At 37.0% G+C, this 10150-nt stretch overlaps 1 long non-coding RNA gene across 1 annotated transcript in view; it reads left to right on the top strand.

Annotated features, from left to right (window-relative positions):
- The first annotated feature begins 2420 nt into the window (after window positions 1-2420).
- Window positions 2421-10150, top strand: part of LOC106876808 (uncharacterized) — a 10775-nt gene continuing 3045 nt past the window's right edge. The window contains exons 1-2 of the long non-coding RNA XR_001410299.3: window positions 2421-2623; window positions 6303-6476. This is a non-coding gene — a long non-coding RNA (uncharacterized LOC106876808). The remainder of the gene's footprint in view (window positions 2624-6302; window positions 6477-10150) is intronic.

Raw genomic sequence — 10150 nt, 5'->3', positions numbered from 1 at the left:
AACACAGACACCAAGATACAAATGAATCTCTCTTTCTCTTTCTCTCTCTCCATATATATATATATGTGTGTGTGTGTGTATACGTATGTATATATGCATGCATACACGACGGACGGGTTTCATTCAGTTGTCTACCAAACCCATTTATAAGGCTTTGTTATAGACACATGCCCAAGTTACCACGCAGTGGGACTGAACCCAAGACCACATAACCACACTGCGATGCCTGCGCCTATGTATATGTAATGTAGATGAGTGTGTGTGTGTGTGTTTGCGTGCAAGTATGTGTATGCTTGTATAAATGTGAGTGTATACGCAAATATATATATACATACTTACACATACATACATACATATATATATATACAAAAATAAGAGGAATGACCAGCAAAAGTGGACTCCTATATGCTAGAAATAGATGCCGAATCATCTAACCACGAAAAAATATGTTTTCAGTAAAAAATTAGCGACACAACAGACTGTAAAAAGGTAAGACAAATGAAAAAATACTAAATAAAATAAAAAAAATTTTAAAAAACGATTAACCTATGTACCATGGGTTTCACCTGTTAAAATTTACATAAGTAAATATCTGCAGGATCATCAGCGTAGTCTGTCGATTTAAAAATATAATTTCCAGAACTAGACATAAGACGTCCACCCGAAAGGGAGCACGTGTAGAGTTCTACAAATTACATTCAGTGTATCCCTTCAAATGTCTTCAATCTGGCGCGCTAAGTCCGGAAATAACTCTGCAGTTAATAAATTTTTGCAGCTAATTTACCGGTTTGAGAACATCATTATTTAAAATTTATTAATAAGGGTAGAAATTGATATTAATCAATTAAAACCAGTGGTCTAGCATATTAAAAAAAAAATTTACTGAGAACATATTTTTTCGTGGTTAGACGATTCGGCATCTATTTCTAGCATATAGGAGTCCACTTTTGCTGGTCATTCCTCTTATTTTTGTATGTAATATAATTTTAATCTGCAATTGTTATAGGCGTCAGAAAACTATTGCGACTACATTATGTGAGATTATTTTTCTACAACCACCAAAAAGTGCAAATATCTATCGTTTTTAAAGACAATTCTTGTTCTGACTTCAATAGAAATTGCCCTTAAAACGACGGATATTAGCTTCTGCGGCATGCAGTCGCATTATAAAGTCTTTATAAGATGATTGTGTGCCGTAGAAACCAAGAATAAAAGAAAAATGCAAGAAGCAGCAGCCAAACAAATCTGGAGCCTTGTAATGTCATTTCATGAACAACCTTGTTTTTCATCAGTATTGAGAGTATCAGAAATGAGTGTAAACTAAGCCAACACCGTACCGGACGGGATATCTTTCCAGAATCAATTTTTATGCAATTCAAATTAAAATTTCGGCGCTAATGTACACTATCGACCTAACAGATTTAGTTTCGGTATCGTTCAGCAGGTAATAGTATGGTATGAAGACACTAGGTTGATTGCGTCTTTCAAAGGGATAGAAAATACTTGATTTTTTGAATGTCGAAAAACAAAAAAACACAACCCAGTCTATATTAAATGCTACCCAACATAACAGTTTAAATTACTTTGGAGCTGAACAAAAATATTTAAGAAAATTTTCATTTGTCCGAGGCCATGCAGACAGAAACGCTTACATTAGATTTGGTATTTTCGAAATAAGTGAAAGGTCATAGAAATCTTTTAGAATATAGTGGAATCATTGACATATATCTTCAAGCTTAGATAACATTTAAAAATGGCAAGATATTCTCCACATAATTCTCCATTGCATAAAGTTTAGCACCACGAAACCTGGCATTGTGTGGAAATATGAAATCGTATTGACAGGAACAGGACAGTAATTTCGAAAAATTTCGTTGGGTTACTTAAATTGTTGGCAAAGTTTGGTCCTCTCGTTGAAGCTCATCTCAGTAACGGGGGAAAAAAGTAATCCTGGAAGACTATACTTCCTTTCGTTAGTATTAAATGAAATTCATTCAATTGCTGGATTCTACGATTCGCCACATATGTCTATATAACATTCATTCGTAAGTCTCAGTATTTTGGTCTCCTGTTTGACTCTACTCCAGATGGACGTCGAAAGCATTATATGGATAATGATTTCGAGGAGACAACAACTGTTTTTAGCAAACATCTTTTCATGAATTCGTCCAATCAAAATGAAAGGATGTTGGAAATATGATAGCAGTAATTATCGTCCAAATTGTAAGAGACGAAATGCCATTGTAAAACTGTCGGTTACAATGCTATGACAATGCTGCAGTTATGGCTGGTTATGAAAACAATCTTCAACGGAGAAAAAATAACGCAAAGTTATTTTTGTAAACTGCAGTAATCATCCTCTCAATTTTGTTGGAATGCGTACTGCTAACCATATATAAAGCAATTCATTCGATTATTTATTCTTCTCTTGCTGGACACTCCGTTAGTGAAAGAAGAAAGACGCCATACTAGTATTTGTGAATCTGAATTTGAAACTCAATGGAGTTCCCGGACAGAGTCTGTGAAACCAATTCATGAAATCTTCGATACGATAGTGAAACTTGAAACCATGCATAACATGGCTGATAAACAGAATCAAGTAGTTGGGGCCAGAGGTGATAAGGTAGGTTATGAATCAAAATTTACATATATAATTTCTTGGTTATCGGATGTATCATGTTCAAAAGCAAGTCGAAGGCCATTATCATAAACTTTCATAATACTACTTGCGGTTTAAAAGCCCTTCAAGTTTTTTTTTTTTTAACCTGCTTAGGGTCATTGATCAATGATCGCTTGAAGCTGGGTTGAAACTTTGTGGTGAAAAGGACATCTAAATCATAATTATCCACATATAATAATAATTAGCTATGTGTGTTTGTTCGCTGTCACGCAGAAATAATGTGAGGTAGAAGGTAGTCAAAAGACAAATAGAGAGTGAGTTACAGTATGAGAAATAAAATAAAATACAGAAACTTTCTAGATAACAGTGGGCAAAATATTCCGCCAAATTTGAAGCTTTTAATTCCACCTTGAAAAAGAAATTTGATTTAGAGTGTAGTCTTCCAAGTTGAAAACCAGACAGTAATGTACCTTAGGTGTCGCTGTTCAGCAACAGATATGTAAGTGATAGGGCAACCATCATTGGGTAACCCTATTCCGTACAAATCAATTCTCTTCAATAAAAACGAACACGCTGGATAAATTGAATAACAGCATAACAAATATTTATTATGAGGTGCTCAGCCTACATCTCGGGTAACGGAATTGCCAGGTCGCCCTTAATGGTTGGTGTGAAGACGGTGTCGATGCTGGTTGATTAAGTCATTCTTCAGCCTCCGAAGTAGTTTGCGTAGACTCAAAGGTAGAGTTACGGAGCGGCTCTTAGTGGTCCTGTGTCTTTGAAGGTGCAGCGCTAAGAAGTCGAGAAAAGGCGGGAACGCTTTGATATAGGATGACCACGCATGAGGGACTTCCTGCATGCCTTCCGGAAGACATGTCCCTGCGCATGCGTGGACGAACTTCCCAAAATGGCGACTGGTATTAGGCGTCACTACAGATATATAATCAAGAACTGCAAAGATCTAGGGTCTCATTGTGAACACAGTTTAGAAAGTCTGCTAATATTTCTTCAGGTGTCTAAAATCAAGATGAGTCTAAATATAAAATTATCTAAATTTTATTTAATAAACTTTTGCTTTGCAACTGAAACCATGCTTAGTTACAATAGGGTTTCATATCAAATCTGAGGGATGCGAATAAAATGAAACCTGTATGTATATTATAGTATGGGGATGTAGCAAGTTCAGTTAGATATCTGTCACGAAATTTCGACATCATGGGAATAGTTGTAACCAAAATAGGAACATGGATTGATTATACATCGTCGAAGGTCAGTCAGACATTGATATTATTCTTAAGTTTATGCTTCGTTCCGTCCGTGCCGACCCTGAGATCACAAGGCCGAGCGAAGCGGGCAATGTTGCACAAGGCATCCATAGCCTCAGCGTTACCAGCAGCGCCGTTTTCGCTGCCGTCGGCGAACACGAGGTCGTTTACAGACCCGCCGGCATCGAACTGCACGCCCATCGCCGTCCCCCGAAAGCCTGCCGCATGACGACGTCAATGACAACACTGAGCGAGGGAGAGGAGACCACGCACCAGGGAAGACATGGGCGAAGCAAATTTGAAGAAGACCTGAAGTCGTAGCACCTTGACCTCAAGCATGCTAAGGCCAGCGACGTTGATCGGAAACTGTAGAATAACATCATCACCAAAGTCCGTCACCCAGCTGCACCCACAATAATGTATTACTTGAGAGGACAGCTACCTCGCCTGTCGTCAGCTAAGGATTAAAGAAGTTTATGTTCAGTCCCCATAAACCTTTCATTCTGCCTAACCCTAAATTCATTCTGATATCGAAATTTTTTCCTGGGGAGCATACAGGCTCTGACACCACATCCATTGATGTATGGGCTCGCAGTGCCCTTTAACACAGGGGTTTTCAAACTGTGGTCCGCAAGGATGAGACAGCAAATACTTTTTATGGGCAATTTGATTTTATATATGTTTTTTAATCGAAATCTTTTAATTGACAATAAACCTATTTGTTAAATACTGTTAAATAAATAAATGTAAAAATATATGTTATTGTAAGCAAATATTTATGTATAAATTTCATAAGCGTTTATAAGGGGGTCCCTAAGGTAAAGCCTGAAATATAAAGGGGTCTGCGAGTCAAAAAGTTTGAAAACCCCTGCTTTAACACACCCCATCATCTGTGTAATACTTTCAAAATGCATTCCCTCCTCTTCTAGTGCTACACAACTGTACAGTGGAAGTGCGTGGCTTAGTGGTTGGGGTGTTGGACTCATGATCGTAAGATTATTGTCTCAGTTCCTGGACCGGGCAACGTGTTGTGTTCTTGAGCAAAACACTTCCTTTCACGTCGCTCCAGTACACTCAGTTAAGGGTAGACGGGTCTATGGAGTGCTCAGCCACTTGCACGTTAATTTCACGAGCAGGCTGTTCCGTTGATCAGATCAACTGGAACCCTCAACGTCGTAAGCGACGGAGTGCCAACAACAACAAAATACTTTCAGGACACTCAACATCATTGCTGCTTAGGCCCTCTAGGCAACAAAAGCTATCAACTACCTTTAGAGAACCACCACCAGGATATTGGAAGGAGTCCATTTTGCATGTGCTCCTATTACTCACAGCCCCTGAGTACCTGTCATATGTGAAGTCTAGTTTCTCTGTTAGCCAACCTGAAATTCCACCACACCTCTTGTGTGTCCACAGTCTAGATTGAGTACACATTATGGAATTCCTACCTACTACTTTTCTACACATCAAGCATAGCCGTTTCCTCGATGATACTATGGTTCTTTCTTCTGCATTTTCTGTCACCTAAGTTTCTGCTAAATTCACTTCGAGGTTCTTTCATTCTAGGTTTATTTGCTATGTCTGTAATTTCTTTTCTAATTCTACTACAAATTCGAGTGCATAAACCAGATCAACGACATAAAGGACTTCTCATAAGCAACCAGTCTTAAATCCCTCTGTTATGCCTTGGAAGACTATAACAAACAGAGGGAGGCTTGAGACTAAGCCTCAGTGCGCTCACACTTCCACAAAAAATTCATCACTATACTTAATGTTGTTGTTGGCACTCCGTCGAGGGTTCCAATTGATCCGATCAATGGAACAGCATGCTCGTGAAATTAATGTGCGAGTGGCTGAGCACTCCACAGACCCGTCTACCCTTAACGTAGTTCTCGGGGATATTCAGCATGACACAGTGTGACAAGGCTGACCCTTCGAATTACAGGCACAACAGAAACAGGAAGTAAGAGTGAGAGAATGTTGTGGTGAAAGAGTACAGCAGGGTTCGCCACCATCCCCTGCCGGAGCCTTGTGGAGCTTTAGGTGTTTTCGCTCAATAAACACTCACAACGCCCGGTCTGGGAATCGAAACCGCGATCCTATGACCGCAAGTCCGCTGCCCTAACAACTAGGCCATTGCGCCTCCACACTATATTTAATAAGTTTCACCTTTCTGACAGCATCTTTGTAGGTGATTTGGACAACTCTCCCAAGCCATTCATCTATTGCAAGATTCCTCAGTGACCACCAAATGATAAAGTAGCGAACTCTGTCAAGAACCTTCAGTACCGTGCCAGTAATGGGGCATTATTCTTGGCTAGATACTTCTCATGTATTCACACACACACACGGGTTCAATTTCTACACCAGGTGAAGAATTGTGCCCTTCAGCAAGTTAATTCATTTCAATATTTCAGGTTGTTCCAGTCACATCACTGGTTGGTACAGTCCTATCACCTTCCAGATCCCACTGGGACAAGGGCAAAAAAAGTCAAGAGACTGCTTATGCCTGCTCACAACTGCATAGCGAACAAGTAGCAGAAGCATAGCTCAAGTTACCCCGTCACATTCACTTGAAACTGAGAGCTATGGTATGTATGTATGTATTTATGTATGTATGTATGTATGTATGTATGTATGTATGTATGTATGTATGTATGTATGTATGTATGTATGTATGTATGTATATATATATATATATATATATATATATATATATATATATATATATATATATATATATATATATACATACACATACAGTTGTATTTTGAGATGGTCGTTTGCTTTTTGGGTTTTTTTGTGCTAAATATATATATGTATACATACAGATATATGCATATATATCTGTATGTGTGTACATATGTGTGTATATATATATATATTTATGTATGTGCATGCATGTTTGTATATTTAAATATCAATAAATATGTGTGTATGTGCATGTATGTGTGTATTTGTGTGTGTGTGTGTGTATGTACATGTGCCTACATATACATATATTGTATATATACATATATATATATATATATATATATATATATAATCATATATTTACATACATACATATATCTATAGCTAATACATAAACCGATCTATGTGTGTGTGTATAAATATATATATATATATATATATATATATATGTGTGTGTGTGTGTGTGTGTACATATACATATATGTATGCATGTATGTATGTCATATGAGTTATTAGGCATTATGAAATAAGTCACTCAGTACAGTCTATAATGTGATTGGTGTAAGATGGGCATCAAGCAGTTGAAACGATGCCAAAGCAGGTCATGGAACTTGATACTTGATGCAGTCCTGCAGCCCACAGTTTCCTGTCAAACTGGTCAGTACAGAGGATGGACATTAAATGATGCATGTGATGATGATTTTGTGCGTGTGTGTGTGTTTGTGTGTGTGTGTGCATGTGCGTTTGTGTTTGCATTGTGTGTTAATATGTAATCATATTTATTGATCTATCCATATATACAAATATATATGTATATATGTTTGCACGTGTGTATGTATGTATATTCGTACATATATATATATATATATTTTATATATATATTTGTATATATATGTATATATATATATATATATATATATATATATATATATATATATATATATATATACACACACATATATACATATATATATGCATATATATGTTCATATATATATATTTGTATATATGTATACATATATGTATTTATAGCCTTTTTCGCAGTCTATAGAAAAATAGTTAAATTTGCCATGTTTGAATTTCTACAATGCTGGTTTACGACACACACACACACACACTTTGCTTCATGCTTTTGTTTAATGAGGGTGGGGGTCATCCCAGGGTAGGGGTCCCAGAGGTGTCATCATGTGTAGAGCTGATCGGGTCTACCATTGCTCCTCATCACTGGTAGTCCTGTGGCAGTTCCTTTGTGTCCTCTAAGATGACATGAAGCCTCAGGAGATCTTTCTTAATCACATCCAACAATCTGGTGTGGGCTGTGCCACAGGGCCTCTTCCCGCTCACAATTGCTGCACTGAACAAGAGTAAGGCCCTGGTAGGATGATCTTGTGCAAAGCCAAGGACATGTCTGTAGTAGCACATATGGTGGATAGCTATCATGTGGAAGCCTGCAGGCAGATGCATATGTATGTATGTTTGGGAGTGAAGGACCCCTAACCCTTGTTAGGGCTTCCTTCTAGGAGAAGGCAACTCAGGCAACTGGGATAACTCCGACATAAAACCTGCGGCTCAGTGGTTACCGATGATGTTGAACTGTTCTTTTCGGGTTATGGCTACTGTTGCTTAGTGAGTGGGATTGACTCAGTGTACAGCCTATCCTCACTTTAAAAAAAAATCTTCTTGCACAGGCACTGCACGATAAGAACATGTTAAGCTTCGTGCAATGGCCATACTCGATAACAAGGGGGCAGCCATCATGTATGTATGTATGTATGTATGTATGGGTAGATGGATGACTGTGTGCATGTTGGTGTGTACATATGCAAGTATGTGTGAGTGTATGTATGTATCCATAAGATATCCATATACAAATTTATATAGATGTGGAGACCAAACAGCTCTTCAGCTGGTCAGTTCCTGTCAAACTGTGCAACCCATGCCAGCATGGAAAACGGACGATTAATGATGATGATTATGATGATGATGTGTATATCTATTTCCATGACAGTATCATTCTACATACAGCTTAGATTAGATATCTTTGGACCTGATTTACTCCAATCCATTCCTAGTCTGAGTACAGTTCATTTCTGTAAGAAAGACAGATGGACAGTTAAACATTAAAAGAAGTGTGAGAAAGAGAACTGACCCCCCAGTGTCAGAGTGATCCCTATATTATTGACCCCAAAATGTGGAGAGGCATGTTGAACTCTGCTGGAGTTCAAGTAATAGTGCAGAGACCCAAAGCAATTACTCCAAAGAGTAACCTGTCCATGTTTTAAACAATTCCAAGCCATCTTATATATCCTTGTATAGATAAATATACCTATATGTATGAGCATATGTTGTGTACATAGATACATACGTAGATACATATATAAATATATATACATATACAACCATATGCAAATCTATCTATCTATCTATCTTTCTAATGTCTCGGCACTTCAAGCATATTGGAATTAGGTTGTTTTTATCCTTGGTCCCTTTATATAATTATATGCATATGTATATTATTATTGATTTAATATATATATAAATATATATATATATATATATATATATATATATATCATCATCATCGTTTAACGTCCGCTTTCCATGCTAGCATGGGTTGGACGGCTTGACTGAGGACTGGTGAAACCGGATGGCAACACCAGGCTCCAATCTAAATTTGGCAGAGTTTCTACAGCTGGATGCCCTTCCTAACGCCAACCACTCAGAGAGTGTAGTAGGTGCTTTTACGTGTCACCTGCACGAAGGCCAGTCAGGCGATACTGGCAACGGCCACGCTCGAAATGGTGTCTTTTATGTGCCACCCGCACAAGCCAGTCCAGGGGCACTGGCAACGATCTCGCTCGAAAATATATATATATATATATATATAAACATATATGTGTATATGTATTTATATATATATACATATATATATATATGTACGTATATATACACACATATATATACACATATATAGAAAAACATCATATATATTTTTATACATATACACATATGTAAATACACATATATAATAGCATAATATATATATATACATATATGTACATGTATGCATATGTATGTGTATACATATGTATGTGTATATATATATATGAATTATAATTTAGGGTATCTAAGAGATACCACCATGCTGAAAATAGCAGTCAAAGCTTGACTCTAAAATCACAATAAATGTTCATATAGCATATGAACATTTATTGTGATTTTAGAGTCAAGCTTTGACTGCTATTTTCAGCATGGTGGTATCTCGAACATTTATTGTGATTTTAGAGTCAAGCTTTGACTGCTATTTTCAGCATGGTGGTATCTCTTAGATACCCTAAATTATAATTTTAAATAATTATTATCTTTGATGGTTTTTATTCCCATGCTGGCCACTTGATAAAATCGATATTTAAATATTGATCTTATCCTTATTTATATATATATATATATATATATATATATATATATATATATATATATATATAAAGTGTAGTATATTGCCACTTAAGTGTGGCTGACCCCTAGGGGTGGATGTTACTGTTGCTTTTAGCCCCAGGAGGACATCTCCTGG

The sequence above is a fragment of the Octopus bimaculoides genome, chromosome 7 (assembly GCF_046866305.1).
Source record: "Octopus bimaculoides isolate indiv1 chromosome 7, ASM4686630v1, whole genome shotgun sequence".
In the NCBI taxonomy this organism is placed as follows: domain Eukaryota; kingdom Metazoa; phylum Mollusca; class Cephalopoda; order Octopoda; family Octopodidae; genus Octopus; species Octopus bimaculoides.
The sequence above is the reverse complement of the archived record's forward strand: the minus strand, read 5'-3'. Positions and strand labels throughout refer to the sequence as shown.